This window comes from Phaethon aethereus, assembly GCF_964289735.1.
Source record: "Phaethon aethereus genome assembly, chromosome: 6".
In the NCBI taxonomy this organism is placed as follows: Eukaryota; Metazoa; Chordata; class Aves; order Phaethontiformes; family Phaethontidae; genus Phaethon; species Phaethon aethereus.
In genome coordinates this window covers 9815407-9840468 of record NC_138580.1, presented here as the reverse complement: position 1 = coordinate 9840468, position 25062 = coordinate 9815407, and positions in this window count along the sequence as shown.

Below are 25062 nucleotides of genomic sequence, written 5' to 3'. Positions count from 1 at the left end.
ACCAGACCCTTTTCAGGGATCTTTCTGGTTAAAAATCTTTCAGGGAACAAAGCTTACAAAAGTTTTGCCGGTAGGTACTTTTCTACAGTAATCATTGCAGATTCTACAAGGATTTCACAAAGGATGGTACATCTTTGGCACAGTGTATAATATATAGCCCTTCTGACAGACATTTTTATGATGGGCTTTCTTGTATCAGATTATAGAAGTCATATGTTAGAGAGGTAAGGTCAGTTGCTGTTACTTAATATGCACGATGAAATAATGTACCTGGTTTTGTGGTTTTTTCCTTTCTTTTGCTTTCTATTTTTACCTGAACAAATTGTACGTACGTTATAGCAGGAATATTAACTAAGACATAAAAGTATCCTAAAATAAGAAATTATAGCTTACACCCACAAGAGACACATGATTTTACTGTGTTCCTTTGTTTGAATGACCTCTCGCAGAGAAACTCAAGGGTCATTATCGTGGAAACTTTCAGGCAAAAGTGATGTCACCTGAAATCATTTTAATGGAGCCTCATCTTCACATCCTATTGATTTATCTGCTAAGTATGAAGGGAAATCAATAGGCAGAATCATTTTCACATCTTTTAAACATCTGTGGTAGCCAAAAAATATTGTCCGGTGCAGATATGAATCATTGGAAAGAAAAATCATAGCCATTGATAGGCATGAAAGCATTTATTTCTTTATATTGAGAAGGTGATTTTCATGTTTTGTCTACCATCTTCTGCTTAATGTTTGTACTAAAGGTGAATTTTATGCAGTGACAGTAGAAATTTCATTTTGCATGAAACAGAGCTTAAAATACTGAGATTTTCCAAATTGCAAGGTGAGATCTCAGATAAACCGATATAGATTCATTGATGTCTGCTTGCTACAAGGGAAGACCTCACTGGCTTGTTCACTGCTTTTAAATTAGAAACCTCATTCTTTAAACAGCTAACGGAGAGAAGATAGCTCTGGAATATTAATTCAGAGAACCCAATTTAGGAGCGTACTTCTTACCATGGGTTATTTAGGGAGAATAATATGAAGTGTTTCTAATGTCAGATGTATTTCTCATTCACCTCCACCTAGCCACTTTAGTGGCATTTCATTCGCATTACAAAAGAGAACTGCAAAATAAAACAGATCATTAATTATCCCATAAACCCATTTAACTCTTTGACAGAGGTGTAAATTAAAAGTTTGACATTTTTTATTTGTATGGAAAGTGCTTCATGCCTGCTGTTATTTCTTCTTTCCAGGGCTAATTTTGATGTGCTTTCCAGCTAAATTTCAATACCTTAGAAGAAGAAATATACTATTTTCTATTATATGGATAATACAAGCTAAATATTTACATTCTGTGTGGTGTTTTGTCTGATTATGTGTGAAGATTAAATTATTTTAATTTGATTATTTACTGATCAATATCAGCCAAATTACAATAAATTAATGTTATTTTGTTTTATTTTTTTCCTGATTATCAAAGGGTTCTTTGTTAACAATCCTAAATACGGTTCTAAGATTTTTTTCTTCAGCCGAATGACACACACTTTAAAAAGTTCTCAGATGATTCAGTTGTTAGGTCTCTATCTTATGACACCTCACAGAGGCTGAGTTTAGTTGCTTCTCACTTGTTAAAGGTCAGATAAGTCTCAGGTTCCTTAACTAAGTCACAAAGATTTATTTCATTATTATTAGTATCATTATTGAAAACTATGCAAAAAAAAATCAGAAAACGTGTGGTTTAGCTGCAACATTTGAACCCAGTCATTGAAAAATGAATCCAAGCATGCCAGATAGTGGGGAAAAGCAGTTTGTGCCCACTGGGCTCCTTGGCTGCCCATTTCTTTTCAACAGCTGGTTCCTGGAAATTGATCTTCACCTCACCCATTGCAGTTAAAACGAAACGGAATGAAAACAAGTATAGTTTTTTTTGCACGTAATGATAGATTGAAACTTATGAAGTGGTACTTTGGCTGCTGTATTCTAAATTCAGTTTCTTTGTTCATTCACAGCTTAACTGAACTGTCAGTTTGTCATCTCATAACCAAATGTTACGGTCTTCTACAGGTTTGACTATGAAGGCAGCAATCTTCCGCAGTAAAGCTATCAAATCATTGGGCCAAAATATCCTAAAGATATCTGAAGTTTGACAAATAACAGCAAATACGATAATGACAAATTCTATTACAACATTATTTTTATTATAATTACTATTTTTGTAAGTACTACTATTCTGTGTGCTCTTTAAGCCACGGGTGCATGAATAAGCATCAAAAAGGTTTCTACCATTAGATGAGAAACATGATGGTTTCAATATGTTCTAGAAGGAACCCTTTTCCAAGTGACTTTTGCCTCACAAAAAGTTGTATTTGAGTGTCGTGCCTGCATGAGTCTCTAACAGGACTTTTCCATTTCTGCAGCTTTTTCCATTCTCTATGCTCAGAGGATACAAGCTGTGAATTTCACCACCCACCTTTACAAGCAGGCTCAGCTCCAGGTAGTTTCTTTCCCCTTAGCTGCTTGCCAGATTAAAATCGTTGCGTGTCTCCTCACAAACACTGACCTCCTCACTGGCCTGCAGCCACGAGCGCTTGTGCTGAGGGACGGCACGGCACTGCAGCTGAGGCTGCGCAAAGCAAGGACAAGGCTTGCTCCTATTCTGGCTGTATAAACTCTTCAATTATGCTCATCTGGCAGATGAAACGCCTTGCTAATTCAAAAAAAAGAATTTTTACATGAAGGGCATGTCTTCCTCAAGGCTTTCCAAACTAAATTAGTATTCAATTTACATCTTTCTTCACCTTCTAATCTTTGAAAATCTAATCATGCATCTTTCCTTTCATTGCATTACCACATCAAAGCAAAACTTGTTGTGGATACTTATTATTCTAAGTTCACTGTCTTTGCTTACAACAATACTTTCAGGAACAGCCTTAGTTTCTAGTAACCTCATGTGCACCGACAATTTTTATTTGTTTGTTTGTTTGTTTATTTATTTATTTATTTATTTATTTGTCTATTTATTTGTTGTCGTAGAAGAATATTGAAAACTTTTTCAAAGAAACTACTGATCAAGGACAATTCTTTAGCCAATGTAAATTGTCCTAACCAGATTGATTTCATCAGGCAATTCTAAAATGCTTTCTGGGTATATTTACAACTTACCTGTTACCTCTGTGTATTGACTTGTGAAGAAAATTCAGCAAAGTTAAATCCAGCCAAAATTTTGAAGAATATTTGAAGATATTAGTTATGTTTACTAAGTTTATAAGTACTTGGTAATACTGTCTAATAATATAGTCTCAAGAGGTTCGATCTTACAGAAGCTTTCAGCAGCTATGCAGGAAGTTACCAATGTTATGAAATATGTTCTTACTGTTAGTACAGAACTTTATGAAGCTTTGCTGTAACTGAACTGACCTCAAAATAATTAGCTTGTCATTGTGGAGTAGCCCTTGAACTGGGCAACCTTGAACAGAGAAGATATTTGATCCTGATTTGAGTGAGGATCACCAAGGGCGGGAGGCTGGGGGCAACCCAACTCCAAATGCCACCTCAGATCAAGCTCTGGGCAAAATGACGGACCTCAGCAAGCACATGAGCTTTCCTTTTCTTTCCTTCTTTTTTCAGATAGCTATGTCACTAAGGGCATATAGTCAACAATTTGTTTGAGAGAAGGTGTTATTAATCACTGCATTTCCCATAACCATCAACACTCCTCACAAGTACTAAAGCTACCTGTAACACCAAAGAAAACTTGTAGAAGAAAAAGTCCTGTAGCTAATGATTGGTTGATTAGAGAAGAATATGGGTTCAGTCTTGAAATAGATACTGTTACAAGAGTCAAAGGTGTTCCTAACTGTAATTGTAATGGTACCTGATAGAGCACTTGCTTGTTTAAATCAGGTTTTTCATTTACAACAGTGGGATTATATTCAGGAGGCCATGTGTTTCCATGGGTTGAGCAATGACCACCCTTTATTTTCATACAGACAGTGATATGAAATTGAAAATTCTTGTCAAAGCAGGGTAAACAGACACCCTGTGATCTGTGGGGAAAAAAAACAACAAACAATACAAACCTCTCTTTCTGGGTTCCAAAAAAGCTACAAGGAATTTTGAGAATGTGCTAGAGCAAAAGGTCAGAAAATGCTGTAGTTTGCTGAGAAATAGATATTTGCTAAAAACTGTATAATGCTTATTTTATTCCTTACTGTCCAAAGCCCATTAACGTTGTTGTCAAGTTACACGTCTTATATGTTCTAATTAAAACTCCTGTCAGCCGCATCTTTGTTGAATTTTAATGGGCTCAGTCTTGCAGATGGTCCTTTCCATGTTAGGCTCAGGCTAAGAGAAAGCAGAGCTGCCATGATCATTGGACATCTCCTAGGATGAAACCCAAAAACTTACAGTGGTGACCTTTTTTCCACAATTGTTGTATCTGAGACCCCAGAATACCTCCTTTTACATAACATAGAGTGTTTCTGGCAATGGAGTAAAGGCTTTTGCTTCCAGCAGTGCCCATGCTGGGCTGGTTGCAGGACAGGCCAGGGAGGTTGGACATCTCTGGAAAAGTCTGCCCATAATTTTTTAAGTCTGTGAGACTTTGTTAGATGTTATCAGTGAGGCCACTATGAAGTCCTTCACAAAGAAATCATTCTTAGGCTGTAGGACATGAGGAAACTCATGATCATAAAGCAAAGGAAAAAGAGGAGATTTTGCAACTTGGGTCTTTGTTTGAAAGTATCTGAAGAAGCAAACATATTTCCCCCAGACAGCTGTTTAAAATGTATTAGAGTACCCACTTGCATTATTTATCTCAGTCTGTGTGTCTGAGTTGATTGTGCCGTGTAACTTCTCAAAGCAGGAGAGGATTTTGTTTGATTAAATGATCTGTGTCTAACTGCCTTTTTTTGAACTCGATACCAACTACTGTGTAATCATGTCTACCTCTTTTCACCTCATCTTTGTAAGCCACAGTTTACTTCAATTTCCATTTCTATTTTGGTCAGTCAGTCCTACAAAAACACAACTTATTTTTCACTTTAGATTTGGACACATGAACTATTTTATTGTATTTCAATCTAGGGATATATTCTGAAAAGCCTTGGAAAATGCCACAAAAAAATTCATATCTTGTATTTAGTTACAACTGACAAATTTTAAGGTAGATCACCATATATTCCTATGTGACAGATATCAATTATGTCTAATAAGAGAAAATTACAGTAATTTTTTCAGATAATTCATGTTGAAAAAAAACTAAAGCATAACATTTTTTATTACAGTAACATTTACCATTTTGTTTTGGAAGCAGGTGTTTTTCAAAGTCTATCTTCCCTTGTAGGTTCTTTAAATTACGACCTCAGCTGAAATCTCAGTCTTGTTGAAATCAGTGAGTATCTTGCCCTGACTCCAAGAAAGATAAGTCCCACCTGGATAAAGATACGAGCAACCTGATTTTGACTCATAGCTGACCCTACTTGGACAAGGAGGTTGCACAAGAGTTCCCCTCCTGAGCTCCCCTCCAAACCTAATTATGCTATTATGCACAATAATGCTGTCTTTTCTTGGACTGTTGGTTGGTTTGTTTTTTTTTTTTACTAAAAAAAACTAGCAAACTGAACAAATTATTAAAGTAATTCTTCCATTAATGGACTATATAGTACTTCTCAGTATATAGTTCTTGTACCATCATTTATTGGAAAGAAATATCGTCATGAGGCTCTCCAGGATTTTTTCAGTGGTCCCTTGCTTTTACATACTTATTTTTCCAAATATCTGTGAATCATGTTGGACCCCTGTCCAGTGTCTGAGATACTCCATTGTCAGTCGTTTGCCATGATGCACTTGTATTCCCACTTCTTGTATTCTACCTTTTGTCCAGCTTTTCATACTGCAAGTGCTTTACCTCCCCTCAAAACAGCTGCTTAGTTTTTATAATTACCTCTTGAAGCCACCAGTATAATCACAGGAAGAGAAGAGTCCGTGAAAAAATTGTGAATGAGAAGGAAAGAACGAGAAGGTAAGAATAAATGAAGAATAAGAAGGGAAAACAAAAGGCCACCTTTGGACTTGGAGGCCTTCCATGCTGCATCTACCTCCACTGCCGAGAAGCCACAGATGCTCGCCACAGAAGCAGGTGAATGTTACCGTGAGGTGTGTGTTTGTTGCTAGTTCAGAATCTTAATAACGCATATTCTCCCCAGCTGCCCTGGTATATTTTTTTTCTGTGACTTTTAATATGGAAATCTTTAAAAACACTGAATTAAGAATAAAGAGATGGGAAGTCTTATAGAAACCTCTTTAAAATATATTCCATACACTTTCTTCTCCTCTCTTTTCCTTTCTCTTGTTCACTTTCCCTTGAAAAGCTAAAATAAAATTAAGCACTCTAACAGGTCTTGGGTTGCTAAGACTTCACGGAAGCTCCTATTCAGAAGGTGTAGAGTAAGACTGATAAATCTTTTCTCCCAGCACTTAGGCTAAGCCATTTCAAATATTGGAATAAAGAGTTACTGCTTAGTAATACTAATATGGTTTGCTCAGAGATAATAGCGAATATATCCACTAACTGATTACAGTATCACTGTTTTCATCTCAATTGTATTTCTTTCCACATGTTAGAGAAGACAACATTATTTTAAAAAAAATCTGTTGCTAACTAATTGATTAGGAAGACCCTATTTGCCATCATTGATTACCATCAGGAAAAAATAATTCTTTCAGAGACCACACCAGTTTGGGCTAACCAAGTGCTAACAGATTTCCTTAAAGGTATGACTAGGAGTCTTCTGGCTAGTTGCATGTGGTTGAAGCATGACAAGTAGCGTGAACGGCTAACCTGATGGTAGGTATGGATATTCTATGATCATTTCCCATGGAAAGATTTTAGAGGTTCAAAAATCAGATTACGCATTTCTGATTCATTGGATTAGTTAATATGGCAAATAGGCTTCTCTGGCCTTTGCCCGAACAGCATCTCCCTGCAGCCAGCATTCACTGAAGGCAGACGCACAGCCGGTTTGTTCCACAGAAGAGGTAAAGGAATGCAAAGAGCATCTTAGAATTAGCACATGTCTTCCCCTGTCTAAATGGTTCAGGAGCATAATAGTCATTGTGGAAATTGGTCAAGTCAATTTTAACCATTCTGGTCACCCATGTTGTTAAACAACACATAATTTCGTTGTGTGTGCAACTTATTAATAATAATATCAGAAACTATCACTGGCAAGGAGTGTATTAAAAAAATTTCAATGTCTCACTTTGAGATGTTGACTGAATTCATTACATTTCTCCCTGAGACATTCTGCTGAGGGAGGAGGAATGGTTCCTCTCTGTATTGGGCAAAATAAGGGGCAGGCAACTCACGAAGAGTACAAGGATCTCGTTAGGTCAAGCAGGGACAAAATTAGAAAGGCAAAAGCCCAGCTAGAGTTCAGTCTGGTCACAGTTGTAAAGGATAATAAAAAATGTTTTTACAAATATATTAACAACAAAGAGAGGCAAGGAGAATCTCCATTCCCTACTGGATATGGCGGGGAACGTTGTCTCCAAGGACGAGGACAAGGCTGAGGTACTTAATGCCTTCTTTGCCTCAGTCTTTAATAGCCAGTTCAGGTATCCGCAGGGTATTCAGCCCCCTGAGCTGAAAGATGGGGATGGAGAGCACAATGTACTCCTCATAATCCAGGAGGAAGCAGTCAAGGACATGCTAAACCACCTGGACACTCACAAGTCTATGGGGCCTGATGGGATCCACCCGAGAGTACTGAGAGAGCTGGCGGAGGAGCTTGCCAAGCCACTCTCCATCATTTATCAGCAGTCCTGGTTAACAGGGGAGGTCCCAGAAGACTGGAGGCTTGCCAATGTGACGCCCGTCTACAAGAAAGGCCAGAAGGAGGATCCTGGGAACTACAGGCCTGTCAGCCTGACCTCTGTACTGGGGAAGATTATGGAGCGGTTGGTCTTGAGAGTGCTCACAGGGCATCTGCAGGACAACCAAGGGCTCAGGCCCAGCCAGCATGGGTTCATGAAAGGCAGGTCCTGCTTGACCAACCTGATCTCCTTCTATGACCAGGTAACCCGCCTAGTGGATGAGGGAAAGACTGTGGACGTTGTCTACCTGGACTTTAGTAAAGCCTTTGACAGCGTCTCCCACAGCATTCTCCTGGAGAAACTGGCGGCTTGTGGCTTAGACGGGTTTACTCTTCACCGGGTGAGGAACTGGCTGGATGGCCGAGCCCAGAGAGTTGTGGTGAACGGCATTAAATCCGGCTGGCGGCTGGTCACAAGCGGTGTTCCCCAGGGCTCGGTTCTGGGGCCGGTCTTGTTCAATATCTTTATTGATGATCTGGATGAGGGAATTGAGTGCTCCCTCAGTAAGTTTGCAGATGACACCAAGCTGGGTGGGAGTGTTGATTTGCTGGAGGGTAGGAGGGCTCTGCAGAGGGATCTGGACAGGCTGGATCAATGAACTGAGGTCAACTGTATGAGGTTCAATAAGGCCAAGTGCAGGGTCCTGCACTTCGGCCACAACAACCCCATGCAACGCTACAGGCTTGGGGAGGAGTGACTGGAGAGCAGCCTGGCGGAAAGGGACCTGGGGGTGCCGGTTGACAGCCGTCTGAACATGAGCCAGCAGTGTGCCCAGGTGGCCAAGAAGGCCAACAGCGTCCTGGCCTGTATCAGGAATAACGTGGCCAGCAGGAGTAGGGAAGTGATTGTGCCCCTGTACTCGGCACTGGTGAGGCTGCACCTTGAATCCTGTGTTCAGTTTTGGGCCCCTCACTACAAGAAGGACGTTGAGGTGCTGGAGCGTGTCCAGAGAAGGGCAACGAAGCTGGTGAGGGGGCTGGAGCACAAGTCTCATGAGGAACGGCTGAGGGAACTGGGGTTGTTCAGTCTGGAGAAGAGGAGGCTGAGGGGAGACCTTATCGCTCTCTACAACTACCTGAAAGGGGGTTGTGGTGAGGTGGGTGTTGGTCTCTTCTCCCAAGTAACTAGCGATAGGACAAGAGGAAATGGCCTCAAGTTGCGCCAGGGGAGGTTTAGATTGGATATTAGGAAAAATTTCTTCACCGAGAAGGTGGTCAGGCATTGGAACAGGCTGCCCAGGGAGGTGGTGGAGTCACCATCAGTGGAAGTGTTCAGAAAACGTGTGGATGTGGTGCTTCAGGACATGGTTTAGGGGACATGGTGGTGCTGGATTAATGGTTGGACTTGATGATCTTGAAGGTCCTTTCCAACCTAGTGATTCTGTGATTCTGTGAAAATTGTCTATACTGTAGCTGTACCAAACAGCTGTCTGAGATTAACCTTAGTTTCTGCCAAACAAATTTACTGTGAGAGCAGCCTCCCTGCCTCCTACCTGGCACACTAAATAAAATGGCCAGGCTTTAAAGAAGATCTGGGCTCTTGTTTGCATTTGTCTGAGATGATAATGACATCAGTAAGAAGTCCTGCACTAAAAATTAGAAGTATTTAGTAAAGCTAAAGGAGAGCTAATCAGGAAATCAGAAACATTAGACAAAAATGCATTATGTAAAAATATCAACACCTCAAGGATTTTTTTTATAGGGCACAGGCTCAGGAGACGCTCCAGTTAAAGAATGGATTTATAGAGTCTGTACCTATGGTCTTTGAATGATCTTAGTGAATCTGTGCAGCCTGTGGTTAATGACAAAGGCACATTTAAACCCGAATGAAATTACAAAATAGTTAGAGATCTGCTAGTTACAACCTTGGTAAAAGATATATCATAAAAATCAGTATTTTGAATATTGTTATGTTGTGGCTCAGAATCGTTTAGGGACACATCAGACGGTTTTTAATACACCTGAACACTGGAAGCCAGAGAAATAGGTTTTGAATCCAGATTCATGTGAGGACCTCCTAGAAACAAAAGCTTGCCATATTCCATTAGCAATGAAAATGAAGTTGAAAAATTCTCCTGTAAGGTAATTGCTAAGGTTTTGTGTGATTGACCACCACCAAGATAATCAGCCTTCAGGTGTGAGATGTGATCAAAGCTCCATTTAAATCAGTGGAACCCCGTTGGTTTACCGTGATTAAGCATTTGGCAGCAAATTTTTTTTCTTCGATTAATAGATGCAAGGAAAAATAATTGGATAGTTTATGCATAATAATGCATAATTTATGCAATCTGCTGGATTAAATCTCCAGGATGGTTTAAAAGCAATTTGGAGAGTGGCTCCTGCCACGGTGTACTCCATGGGGCAAGGTATGTGCCAGTGAGCTCTGGAGAAATAGATGTACACGGTCGGGAGTTTGCTGTGGTACGTCAAACAGCAAAACCGAGCGGTCTGCTTCCTTTCTCTCCTGCCCTTGGTAAAAGGACTGCTAACACAGGTGTCGGGGTAGGAAGGCAGACATGGAGGTACGTTTTGAAGTGCATTTAGTTCTAGGTAAGAAAACACGCCAAAGTATATATAGGACCACAGGGGAGAGGAAACACTGTGTAGTGTTCTGGTTTGATTCAGCTGAAAGGGAAAGCAGGGCCTCTTCACGCTTGTCTGAGTAAATATTAACAGATACAGAATGGAGAGGAGAGTCAAAATGCTCTTCTTGACGTGTTATCCACTGCTGAGCTTCAAAGACTTGACAGTTCCCGTGCAAAGGTGCAGGACCTGTGAAACTGTAGACATTTAATACTCCATGGGGCAAAGGAAGAGTCAATATGTGACCTGAAGAGGATAACTTTGCAGTGGTTATGTGAGAGGTCGGGTGATGATCCCGAGATACTTAGGGGAAAAAAATTGCCTGTATATGCTGTAATGGTTTTAGACAACAGGGTATTTAGAATAACATATTATGAATATATACTGAGAGAAAGAGAGCGATAACATCTTATTTGCTTATCAGCTGGGGTTCTGCCCAATATACTGATGCTAGCCATAAAAATGATAAACATAAATGTTCCTTCCCTAGGTGGAGCAGATGTGGTGGGCATGGCTGACACTCCTTCCATACTATTATCACACGCAGATAGCTATCAGAAAGTCAATCTCTTCCCAGCTTTGCGATGTGTCTCCAGGCTGTGACAGCACCGACACAAGGCATATTTTAAGCTGTCTGTGGATTCCAGAATGAATGAGAGATTTAATATGGGGGAATGTTCGCTGATAAAAGTGACATATTTGCCATGCCCACGCTGTATGCTGTGTTCCAAAAGGAGCAGATAAAAAGCAAGAAGAAATAATAACAAAAAAATACATCGGTGGATTTATTCAAATGTGATGTTGTCCATCACCAGAAAAATATTTGCCTCACTGCAGGACGGAAAACTAGGAGGAAGGAATGGAGAAGGTGTGTGTCCTGTTAAGCAGAATTTGGAGGAAGAAGAAATGATTTATAGAGAGAGCACTAATGTCCATGAAGATCATGGGAAAGCCAGAATGTGTTAGGACATGCCTGTAACCCGGTCTGCCCTGCGTTTGCAGCAAGGACAATAATTTATTAGGTCTTTTCAGCACTAGCACATTGAAGTATGAAAACTATACCAATTTTATGTGCTGTTAAAGACACGTGGGAAGTGCCTCAAAATTCTTCTTTAAATTAAATACATACACCGAGAACCAGCTGCAGCCAGCGATAAAGCAAGGAGCTGCAGGTCCTGCTGCTCGCCCCGTCATGACTCGCAGGAGCCAAGCTCGGCACTGCTGCCTGGGGAGCGGCATTGGGGAGGTGACTTACCCCGGCACGGGGAAGCTCCGCAGCTCCTTTCATCGTCCCTCCACGAACAGCAGGAAAAACGACACGTGTGCCCAGAGCTCTCCTTTGGACCGTGCTCCTGCTCCGCTCCTTCCTACATCAATGCTCACCGGCGAAACTAGAGCGCTATTAGATTTGGGGTAGGAATAGTTTGGTGGTGGGTGATGGGGGAAGGTTAGATATTTTATATCTTGGAATGCGTTACCAAAACCTTTGCTGTATCACAAATAAGCTGAATTTATGACTGTAAGGATGGTACCAAAAATGCAAAACAGATGACATAATCTTGTTTTCCAGCCAGACCACTTAGCCATGCACATAAAAATATCACATAAAACGGAGCCTAATGCCTCAGATCTTTACAAATGTCTAAAAAATAACAGTTTGAGAGAGGAAAAAACATTATGCATAAAACACCATCAATATATGTAGCCTTATTCAAAGAGCATATTTATGTATTTTGAACATTTGCATTTTACAGTTTATCAAGAAACATTCTCTTTCCTTGGTTTCAGAGAAGAGGCAGACAGCTGGTGGGGCCACAGACGAAAGAATGTTTTGCCATTTAAATGGCTTAAGCATCCGTCTTTCACGAGGACAGAGACCAGCTATGAGAAGCACCAAAGGTTATCTATGCTTTGTCAGACTACAGCAAAGGGTGTATATTTTTGGAAGCGCTACAATCTATAGAGGTATAGTAGTAGGCATATGCCAGAGATACACTTCGGACTAGGCGATATGTTAAAAATGGCTTTTCAGGATGATCTTCCCATTGTTTTTTCTTGTGAGCATCAACTAAATCCTTAATGTTGTCTTAACCTTTTCGTTGTGGGGATGGGGGTGGGGGGACAGACTTAATTATAAACCAACGGTAATTTTTATTACCACTTTTAATTTATGAAATTATATTTTATTACAATTAGAAATTTAATGTATAACTGTATATAATACAGTTTATGTAATTACATAAACACATATGTATATTATATATTTAAATATTTATAATTTATAAATTTAAAAGTGGTAAAAAGAAGGTCACATTGCATGTTGCTCTTTTTCATTCATTAAAAAGAAAACTTAGACAAGTTAAAGTGAAATTGTTGGGCAGAGAGGAATGAACATTATTATGAGCAAAGAGACTATAACTGTCCACTTTTAGATGGAATCAAAGAATAGGTTCATCATTTTTCCCTGTGGTAATCTAATTCACATTTTGTACTGTTCAGGTAGAAGCATATTAAGAGCAAATTACAGAAAGCAAGTAATTGTAATGCAGTGAATAGCTAATTCCATTGTTAAAATGTATCAGTGGTTCTCAGTCAAGGATAAATGACGTTACCTTTTCTATGCATAAGGAAAAATCCTTAGTGCAGTCAAGAAACTGATGAAAGTTACAGATACTCTGTCTTCTTAAAACTCATATCCTCACCTGAATAGTTCATGCCCGCTGCTCTTGCAAGCCAGGCCTGTTAAAAAAAAAAAAAAAAAATTAAAATCCACAGAGGATAAGTGGTGTTTTTCCATGTCATTCCTATTGGGTTTTCTTGTTGGTTATTTTGTTCATTTGTCAGCACTCTGGGTATATTGTTTTCCCCAGTTTCCCTGTACGCTTAGTTAAATGGCCCCAGCACCTTAGTGACTGTGGGATCGACCAAGCCACAGCCAGTTTCTGGGGTCTGCACAGATCCATAGATTGCAGGTGAGCAGAGCATTTAAAAGGACTAAGAGAATTGAACTACAAAACTTCAGTCACTGTAAAATCAGGGAAAAGTCCTACAATCAAATTTTTTGTAGTTTCAGGTCTATGGGCTTTGTTTAACCCAGTTTCCTGCTCTTCTCCAATAGTGGGGATCAGTGTGTTGCTCTGAGTAACCTCCAGGCTCACAAAGACAACAAAACCTAATAGTTACTCTGCAAGGAGATAAACCTTTCCACGGAAGTATTAATCTTTGCAAAGTTACAACCCTCAGGTATCGTCAATATTTTCTTCTTGCTGCAATATTACTACTCTCGCAATTATACGAATCTATATGCACATATATGTTTAATCCCTATGAGTAGTAAAGGCTCTTACTGCTTGCTCTGAATCTTGATAGCCAGTAGGAGTCTTCTCTTTCACTTCGTTGTCCTCTTGATAGTTTCCCAGAGGCTCTGACCAGGCTACGCACGTAGAGAAACTGGAGAGTCGTTGAATAGGGCATTTTTGTTGTACAGAAGCACTGCACAAGAAATTGTCCGGGCTAGCTCAACAACTTGCTATCCTGAGATATGTTAAAAACAGTGAAATGCAATCCAAAGCTAAAGGCAAATTTTCCATTTCTCATCAGTTTACTTTTCCCATATTTATCATCCTTTGTTTTCATTCTTTTCACTTTCTGAAGATGTTCTATTTAGTTGTATCTCAGTAGTAAAAAGAAAAGGAAGAATATTTTGGTTTGGAAAAGCTTCAATATTGCTCCATTGGCTTCATAGGTACACCCAAATGTTGGAAGAAAGTAGCTTAAGAAAGTTTTCTGTTGCCATGGCGAACTCAAATAATATACTTGTCAATTACTAAACCTGGTTAAATATTTTTCCTAGGCAATAAGGCTTTAATATTGAAAAGATGTTGAAACATTATCATATTAATAGAAATGGAGATAAAAATCTTACTAGAAAGTACAGCTATAACTGGTATTTCCATCTGTTCTGCTACAGAAAAGAAACTTGTTCAGGAGTGGAGGATTTGCTGCTTTTCAGGTAAAGATCAGGTAAAGTTACAAAAATGGCTCTGAGGTTAATCTCCTGGGTTGCTTTATTTATTCCTTCCTAGAAGCAGCAGGTCAAGCCTGCTTAGTTTAAAAGTCAGAAATATAGGGTAAGGTCGATGTCTTTGTTTTGACTTCCACCTCCGCAACCTAAAGCTGGGGTTTGAAAATCAGTTTGTTTTCTTTCTCCACTAAAGATTGTTCCACAAGAGTCTGGCTGACTTTTTTGTTCTCAAGGCAAAAAGATGAGGACAATACTGCACATGTAAGTGCTAACAGTAATTACCTTTCTTGCTGAGAGGACTCCCAGGGCTCGTCCCTCATACAGGCTCCCCAATATCTACCATATTCCCCAGGAACTAAAGCTCTTCACTATTTTCGTCTTTATGCACTCAGGCTGTAAAATCCTCACAAAGACAGCTTTTCTTATCCTGTTTTTAGTTGTACGTGTAGTTTTTAGTTGGTGCTGTAAACGGTATCTTTACACATCTTTGGCACTGTCTATGTGATAGACATATATATAGTCATACACAGGTAACTCTATGTCTACTGTCTTGTGCTTTACTCTATGGCATTCTCAATTCTCTGTTCAGTTCCTCATAATTCTCATTCTGTAATATTATTCTGCAGAAGTTCCTATTTAAATTCATTGTGACTATTCACAGAAAAAGGTACTACTCGGCATAAATAAGGATCAGCAAACTTTGACAAGAGGAGTTAGAGCAGTCCACTGACTACTGCAATGTAAAGAGGTCTGCATGCATTTCATGCACACTGCCGTGCTGTGCCGTTTCAGATATCCCAGTTTCAGCTGGGTTCAGTAACACCAAGACAGTCTTCACTTAGTAGTCTGGCTGTCAGGAGGAAAAAAAAAACAACCACAACTCATGTGCAGAACAATTTTATGCTGAAAAGTTGCAACGCAAATTGCAAACTCTTCAGTTACCAGGTGTTACATTTGTATGTACCATCTATATATGTATACACAAAGTGCTTTGCACTGTGTCTATTATCCCTTCCTTGCCTTTTTGTAAGTAATTTTGAAAACTGGCAAGGAAAATTTAAGTCAACCCTTTGCTGACAGTTTCTGCGTGACTCACCCTACACATCGTCCATCATAGTTTGCTCCTACTTCAGGGTTAATGACCAGTCAAAGACTGTGGGATTCAACACAGGGTCATTGTTATATATTATTAATTTTGCTTCTTAGTCTTTCACAGCATAATGTGGAGAACTCAGGGGAAAAAAAAAAAAAGAACAAAGATTTTTAACCTTTTTAAATAGCTTGGGTTTCAAGATGCAAATGTCCCCTCAAAGAAGCTCTGAATCTTCTCTGCTTAGAAATAATATCTAACTTGCCTACCACCAATCTGTTAAATCACAGATAATGAAGAGCAACAGACCAAAATCTTCCAATGGCTGCATATGTGGGAGAGCTTAAAGAAGGGGGATTGCTGGGGTTGAAGCTCAAGCACCCATGCATGGCCAGCCTCTGCAGCTGCCCCCAGCCCTGGGGTGACATCTGCTGCAGCCACCACACAGCTCTGACCAAGTCCCTTGGCATAGCACCAACTGGAGGGACAAATTGATTTGCTGGCGGATTAAATGAAACTCGAGAGTCAAGCTGAACACCTATGTTCAGTTAGGTACCTACGGGATCACATCTGTCATCATCTGACATTTCCCATTGAAGACAATCTTTGGGAAGTGCCTGAAAATTAAGACACTACTTTCCATGAGAATGAAGACTTGATATCCATCCATTTGGGATGGAAGGGGGACTGGACTCCACATACAAAAGAGAAAAGAAGGTAAAATTGTGAAAATTGCCCTCTTTTTTTATTTTATATAATTTGAAACCCAACCCTGTACTTTGAAAACCAACTCAATTTAACAGATAGATCCAGACTATGGACATTCATACTCTTTCTCTTGTTTGATTGGTGAAGACTTTTCTGTCAAAATAACTTTTCCATTAAAAAATTTAGTTGATGCCCAAAGAAGATTTCTTTTTCCTTTTTGTTCTACCTTTTTTAAGAGGAGTTTTCTAAACTCAGTCCTCAGAGATTGTTGTCTGGACTTTTTTCATCATCCAACTGCAATGTCAGATAGTAATGATTGACAATAGGAGCAGTACTAATGATAATAGTAACATTTTACTTTTAGCTAATGGTACACGTTTTTTTCCCCAGAAATTTATTGTTCCATGTCATATGTATCTACATATTGGTAGCTAAACTAAAGATATTATCTAAAAATAATGCTGGCAGTTTCTAGAAATTCTGTTTAAGTTGATTTGTTAAAAGAACCAATGCTATTTCACTGTATTTTACCTTCTGGTACAACATCTCATGATATCCTGTTAAATATTACAGTCTTAAGTATGCATCATTTAATGCAAATATTGCTACTTAGGTGTTTGGGCATATTTTTAAGAAATTATATCAAAATTAAACTTTCATTTCTATAGCTATTGCATTGCATTATCTCAAGAAATGAAACACAATGAAATTATTATTTTCCATAGATTTGAAATTTATTTTTTTAAAGTCCTGATAACATTACAGAAAATGTTGGTGTTTTTTCCTTTGTTTTTAAAGAACCAATGAGATTTTGCAAACATACACACTCACAATAGGACACTTTGTTTGGAACATAAAATTTTGCATATTCCTGTTGCACTCAGCAGAATTGCACTTATATGCCCTTTTTTTTTCCTCCTTGTTTGAGTCGATCCATGCTCAGGACTGCCTGCTGCTTAGGCAAATCTCCATGCTTGACTTAAATTGCCAACATTTCAGCAAATTCCCCTCTAAAAGGAAAGGGCCATGTTTTGGGGGAAAAGAGGGGAGTTGGTACATGTGCTGGTTTTGGATGGTGTAGAGTTAATTCTCTTCACAGTAGCTAGTATGGGGCCATGTTTTGGATTTGTGCTGACAACAGTGTTGATAACACAGGGGTGTTTTCATTACTGCTGAGCAGCGCTTACACAGAGTCAAGGTTTTTTTCTGCTTCTCACCCCCCCCCCCCAGTGAGGAGGCTGGGGGTGCACAAGAAGCTGGGGGGGGACACAGCTGGGACAGCTGACCCCAGCTGACCCCAGGGACATTCCATACCATACGATGTCATGCTCAGCATATAAAGCTGGGGGAAGAAGTGGTGACGTTCAGAGTGATGGCATCTGTCTTCCCAAGTTACGGTTACGCGTGATGCAGCCCCGCTTCCCTGGAGATGGCTGAACACCTGCCTGCCCGTGGGACGTGGTGAGTGAATTTCTTCTTTTGCTTTGCTTGCGTGCGCCGCTTTTGCTTTACTTATTAAACTGTTTTTATCTCAACCCATGAGTTCTCTCACTTTTACCCTTCCGATTCTCTCCCGCGTCCTGCTGCAGAGGGTGATGGCGAGCGGCGGCGGTGCTGAGCTGCGGCCGGGGTTAGACCCTGGCAGCACAAGAGCTGCATCTGTGCTTTAAAAGGCGACTTTCCCGCCTGCACTGTGAAACACTAGGGCAAAAAATAAATATACTGTGGAAGTTTACAGTTTGTAAACAGTTACTTTTTAAACTTCTGGGCCGAGGTTCTCATAGATCATCAAACTGTTGAATCCATGCACGCAGATGAAACATTGCATTCACTCCTCTAGCAAAAAACCAACAGCCACCCAGCACCTTCAGCACTGCTTACTCCTCTTACCGTCTGCAAACTGGCACATGTTTATTTTATACCTGGCTGTTTGGATCAAACATAAAGCAAAACACTAAGTCTACAAACACGAGTTCAGGTATGTTCCCCAGGCTGTTCTGGATTAAAAAAAGAAAAACTTAAAAAAAATGTTTCTTTCCTTAAAAGGCTGTTCTGCCATCCTAACTGCACATAACAATTTCCCGTGCCGGGATTCCAGTCCCTCATTAAGTCAGAAGTTCACATTGCTGCAGTCCAGCAACCACTTACAGATGTGAAGTCTCAGAGGGAGGAGTTTGAAGAAGGACAACAAATCTATTAGGTTAGCATCTCAAAACAGGTACCTTTAAAGCAATTCAAACACATAAATGTCTTGCCTCTCCTTCATTTCATAGAAAATGCCTAGTCTTATTCTATGATTTCATTAATCACTTTCTGTGCGAAATTACAGCCTTTTTAAAAGCAGTAGAATTGCAGTTGCACAATTTAAATTCAGATACTTAGTAAAAATGGAGAAACATTTCAACTTTTTTTCCCTCAGAATTTCAAGATAATTTTTTCTCTTTAAAATACCTCTTGTCTTAAGAAATAAACCTGGGAAATTTTAAAGGCAGGTCAAGTTTTGTAAACAAAATTATTCAGAGCTAAAAGTAAGGTTTATAATGGAATTTGGCTGAACTAGAAAGGATTTATGCGTATAATTAATTACGAAGTCAGCAACATGACTCTGTAAAAGAAAAAAGAAAAAAGGTCAAAAGAAACAAAAAACAAAAGCTTGTCTGATGAGCTGAAAAGAACAGCTTTGCCACCAAGTTAGGCAAGTAAGAAGGTTAAATATCACAACAGGAAAAAGCTGTCTAAACTACCAGACAATTTTATCTGAGAGTCCTTAGGGAATATTTATAAAGGGCATGTCAAGTAAAAATAACTTCTTCACAGAGAAGGGAGGACTTCAGAGAAAGCAACGGAGAGAAAAAGGAAAGAAGGCACAAATGCCCTCTTCAGCCTCCTGGAGCAAACGGGAGGATCCTGGGACTCTGGGCTCGGTTCTTGCTTACTTTGTTGGGAGGTGGAGGCAATCACTTTGATGTGTTGCCAGGAAAGTCAAATATGCTTTCTCCCCTCACCCCAGAGTAATAAATTATCATTGTGTTCTCAGATCCCTTCCAGACTAGGTACTCAAGCCTTACAGAAAGGTAACAAGGAGTATTGCTGAGAAAACAGAGAAGACATTGATTGGAAAAGATCCCTTCGCGTGTGACGGAAATAAACGCACTGGGGGCATAGGGTAAGGATGAGTTAGTTGCATTTTCCAATTTCTGAACTCAATTGACAGTTTACTAATACAAGAAAAGAAGAAAGAAAGGAAAAAAAAAAAGAAAAATAAAGAATCCTGCAGAAGTAACACCTTGGAAGAGATATTTCTGTATGAAAAGCTGTTTCCATATGATGGACTGTCTAGATAATATAATTACCCATACTATAGCAGAAGAGAGAGTTTTTATTTTAAATAACGATTGGCAATGCATGTAAGTCTTTAATTAGTGGGCTGTTGTTGCCAGATGGAGACCTTCCCAGGTGATTTTTCAAAGGGTTGGACAGTATGATAGGGAAATATTTAAAAACAATAGCTTTTGCACTATTCTGAGGGGTCTGAAGTATACTGCAAGCACTATTACAGCTTCACAAGCACGGTAGGAGCTCCATCGGTGTCAGAAATGCTGACATGAATGATGCAGAGCCTCGGTGCTTACGGACAACTTTCCAAAACTCTCTGGTGTAGTAAGTTCAAACTGACGAGCATTTGGCCCTGTGGTACTGGTGGGAGAGGCTCTGAGTGTGTGCCAACGCGCTCTCTCGGGATGCAGGTGGATACCTAGCATTTGTCTTAGCTTATTTTAAGCCTTCAGCTGGGTATTTTGGAGCATCATCCTCACTTGCCTCCAACACTAAACATTCCCCACTGCACACAGCAAAAGCGGCCTTCATCCACCTGATCTGAAAATCTTCTTAGGTTGAAATTACATGAAAAGAGGTTTTTAGATGTTTTATAGAAAACTTGATTAGTACATGGTTGACTTAGCAGAGTGGCACTTTTCAAGATTTACCTCTCGGTTGCAGTTCCCATACACAGTGGGTGGATGGCATTTTCAGTATAGATGGCTTACTGCAGTTATGGGAAACAGCAAAGAAAAAATATAAAACACCTCCATGAAGAAGAAAGCAATGTTTGTGTTCCTGTCCCTGTAAGTATTCGAACTGTTTAACAGCTTTAGCAGGAAGCAGAGAACTTTTAAAATTTATAAGGATGGCATGCAGAATATGGGGGTGTAGCTACAAATGCCAATTAATTATACAAAATAATTAAATATACAATTATACAAATAATTATATTCTGCACTTTCTATTCTGAATTTGTGATTTCACTTGTAAGCATGATCGTGATGCTGCACTAAATGTCTTCATAGCGCACTTTGAACATTTTGTAGATCACACTTATTTTTGTGTCTAAGGAAATTAAGTATTTTGAAAACATTGCAATATATAGGTCCTAATACCTACAGCACTGTCTCATCGTCTTTATTTATAAATATCACAATAAGATACAGCCAGATGTTGTGTGCAAATCACAGAATCACACAGAATCGTTAAGGTTGGAAAAGACCTTTAAGATCATCAAGTCCAACCATCAACCCAATATCACCAAGCCCACAAAACCATGTCCTGAAGTGCCTCTGCAGTAATGTCCTCAGCTTGCACATTCAGCCTTCAGTGGGGTAAGGTCATTTTAGTCACACCACCTATGCTTTGGCTTATACCAGCTCCCTGCAAGCTGGTCCTGAGAGATGTAGCCTTGAGCCTTCCTCTTCCTCTGCCCTCTGGCTGGGAATAGGCTGGTCCTGCAGCACCAGAGCATGCCCCTGGCCTGCAGAAAAGGACAACAGGTAAAAGTCCACAGAGGAGTGGAGTCCCTTGCTTCAAAAGCAGCAGAGTGACTATGCAATTATTCTGTGATTCTAGTGTAAATGCCACAAGCTGCATAATCTAAGGAAACATCATATAACTCTTCCAATGCCAGATCATGAAATATGGACCCTTACAGGTTAAAAAAACGGAATCACTCCTTAAAATACGACTTTTTTGTTTAGCTTTTTTAATAACTTTCTCACCTGTGGTTTCAGCTCTGAGGGAAGAACTGCGTACATGCAGGCAGAGGATCATGCTTAAAATGTCATGCTGAAATATCACCATGCCGTACACCATTTTGATGCATCAAAATAGAATCAACGATAAAATGCCAAAAGAAAGGTTTCACTGATTTTCAGTGAAGACATTTGAATAATTATTTCAGTGTGGCTGCAGTGAAATCAGCTGGCGCAACCTCAGTAAATCCCTTCCTGAAATGACATATTGAAAAAAAGCACTTACTTACAAGGTCCTTAATGTGCATAGTTTACGATAGAGAACATTATGAAAGCCTGAATAAATTATCATGAAGAATCTTTAGTAATTTATTTAAAAATAATAGCAAACCTTTCTGAATACCATTTATTTATAGTCGATGAACAAAGCCTACACAAAAACTTTATAAAAAGCTGCCAGCACTCTGCAGTGTTCTTGTGAGCTAATTACAGATATATTACAGTTGAGATTAACTTCCAGAGTTTCTTCTATTTTTTCCGTTACATACTCCTCTTCCCACTCAGTAGGTCTCTGTCCCATCCATATGATGTGTTCATTTACATAGAGAATACAGTGGGAATATGTATTCAAATCAGCAAAGAAAACTATAGCTCACTCCTGCGCTTACTAAGGAGGGTTATTAGTGTATTTATAGGCAATGAGAGTGATGGCTCTTTTCATGCAATTATTGGAATCCACTGAAAACATGTAGTGTTTACAATTAGTGGCATTCGGGGGCCAGACAAGTCACAGCTTTGGCTAGTAACGTAAGAGTCATTCATCAACATACAAGCAGGTATGTTCAGCTCGGTGAAGGAAAAGCTACAAGACAAGAAAATCATTATGGTTTCCTGTTATCAGACAGATGCAGATAGTTTTGTTGGCGAAAGGCTGTTTAGGAGCAGGCTGTGTGTCACTTCTTCGTGGCATTCATTAAGCGGTTTGTTAGAAGGTATTGCGCTGTAGCGGTATCCCAGATGATCCATCTTGGATTTCCAACTGCAGGTCGCAGATGTAACGAAGGAGAGAAAAATATTCTGCAGTGAAGCAGCCACAGGCCCTAATGAAATGTGGCACATTAATTTCTGAGCTATGAAATTATATAATCCCAGCGGATTTACATTTCTAGCTCAAGGATCCCAGGGAGAAGAAGAGACAGTCACTTCTGTGAAATGTCGGTTTACTCCACACGTCTCCTGTGGGTAGGTTTCCCTTCAGGTAATTGTCTCTAGGAGCAATCTCTTTCTTGAAAAACTAGCATTCATGAACTGTTGTGTGCATTTGTCCAAGAAATGTCCACCTTGTTGCTTTATGAAACAGGGCAAAGGACCAAGAGATAGATAGATAGACAGGCAGCTAGATAGATATGCAGAGCCCAAGCTTAACCATTTGATCTGACAAAAAGCCGTGGAAGAAATTATGAGTAATTCATGACTTGTCTTGTTCTTAAACTGATCAGTGATGGTGGGGAATAAGCTTAATTTAATTTTCTTGAGAATTAAATTCAAATACCTCTGACTGATTAAAAAAATCCCAGCATTTTAAACAGGATGCATCTGCAGCCTCATTTGTGATACTGCCATCAAGCTGCCAGCTGCCTCACTTCACACCAGGTTTATTCTGATGCGCCACACATCATCATGAAAAAAAAAGTTATATTAATCATTTATTGTGATCAATTCTTTGTGATATTGTAGGTACAGTGAACATGAATGATATTATCACGAAAAAGCTCAACTTTTTGTCTCCCTGCCCCAAAGACCCCCAGCAAGCCAGCAGCCTTGAAGCTTCTTGCTGGGCAGGGGCTTAGTTTTCAGCGCTTTGCAGATCAAAGCAAGGATGCACCGGAAAGAGCAGACAGTACTTTCATCTTTACAACATGAGCCATGCAATTGTCCTGGACCTTCTTACATGCAGGCAACACAATTTCTTCCCTCATGAGGCCAAACCGAGGGTGTTTCTCAAGCAGAGGAAGAAAAGCAAAGCGAAGTCTTTGGGCCTACCCAACTCTGCACAACACGATTTTTGAGCATATGTGCTGTACATCACTAAACCGAGATGGTTTTCATCTTTTTTCCAGCTCCTTGTTTAAAAATGAGGAAACAGAATTAGCTTTTTCTCCACTTTAATTCACCTTATTTGAGCCGTTTATCACTATACCGAGGGAGGCAGGTTTTCCTCAGGCAATGTAATTTCCATATTTACTCCTGAATGTTGCCTTTTGTTATTGGCTCACAGTGGATTATTGCAATAGAAACGTAAGTAAGTACTCCACAAAAGCAGCAGCTTCATCCAGGATAAGGCAGCTAGGTGATGTTTCAAACTGATATATGAAGTTACTCCAATTACATATTTATAATCATTTTGACTTAATGTTTTCCCAGCACTGATATGAAGCAAGATGTATAATTATGTACAAGACTTCTGGGCAGCTATATGAATATTCAGTTGCTAAGTGTCATTCCTTAAAAAAACCCATCATGACAATGTTTGCAGTTTGAGCTGATTAGGAGACTTCAAACTTATTTTGAAAACTTCTCAAAACAGTTCTTGTTTTCCGAGGTATTAGACTGGAAACGTAATCTAGGCATTAAAAGCAATCTATTGTGCATGGCAATGAAAGCAGAATTATTCTGTTGACATATTGAGGTTCACTTGTCAGAAAAGAAAGCATAGGAAAAAGTGTTCTTTGGAAGATACACTATGGAGAAATAAATACAAAATCCCCATGCAAATTGCCAGACAAGATTATTAATGTGGCAAATTACATTACTTAGCACATCAATTTTAAGTGACGCTGTTTGAGATGCACTGATTTTACTCTTCCTTCTCCCCAGAAACATGAAGTCTCCAACACTCAGCTAAGACACTGAGGCAAGTCCTTGTAATCATTCTTTGTCCCCATTTTTCCTCAACTTCCTATTCAACTTCAATTTTTTGGTTTTATTTGTTTTGACTTCTGTTTGAAGGAAAAGCAGATTTTTAAAAATCAACCCATTAATAAGGGCCTGTTATAGGCACTGTGACAGGGAGTTGACATTCTTTTCATAATACATCTCAGCTAGCATTGACAGTTTTTCAATATAGAGAAAAACTTGGGAAATGAGAGTATCTATCAAGAGGTTCTCAATTAAAAATAAGAAAGGATGGAAAGAGATTCCCACTAAAAATAAAGACCAATAAATGCTAAATCACATACTTCTAGAAATCTGCCGTCTCTATAGCTTCCTTTTTTCCAAGGCTTGATTCATAATGCAAAATCTGCCATACGATAAAGCTATATGTGAGTATATATACATATATATAAAAATCTTGATCTATTGATGGATATGAGATATGATATCATAGGCTGCTTCTTGTCTGTTATCTAAAGAAGTCCAGCTTCAGCTGGACCAAAAGTATATTAATCATTCATGTTCAGGTAGAGATCGATATGCTGTGAAACACTTTCATCTTTTCCCTAGAAGTAACGTTCAGGTATCTTTCAGTCTGCTTGATGTCTGCAAAATCTCCTAAAATACTAGTAAGAATAAATCTTTGTCTATTTTGATTTAAATGCACAATGGACAATATAGTAATATTATCCACTGACAACACTTATGAAATCTTTGTTTACTAATTTCGAATGGAAACATAATGTCGCTGGTAAAACTCCAACAGCCCAAGATTAAAGCGCAGGAGCAAGTGTTGGTTCTTGGGATACAGGCTACATCTTGATCC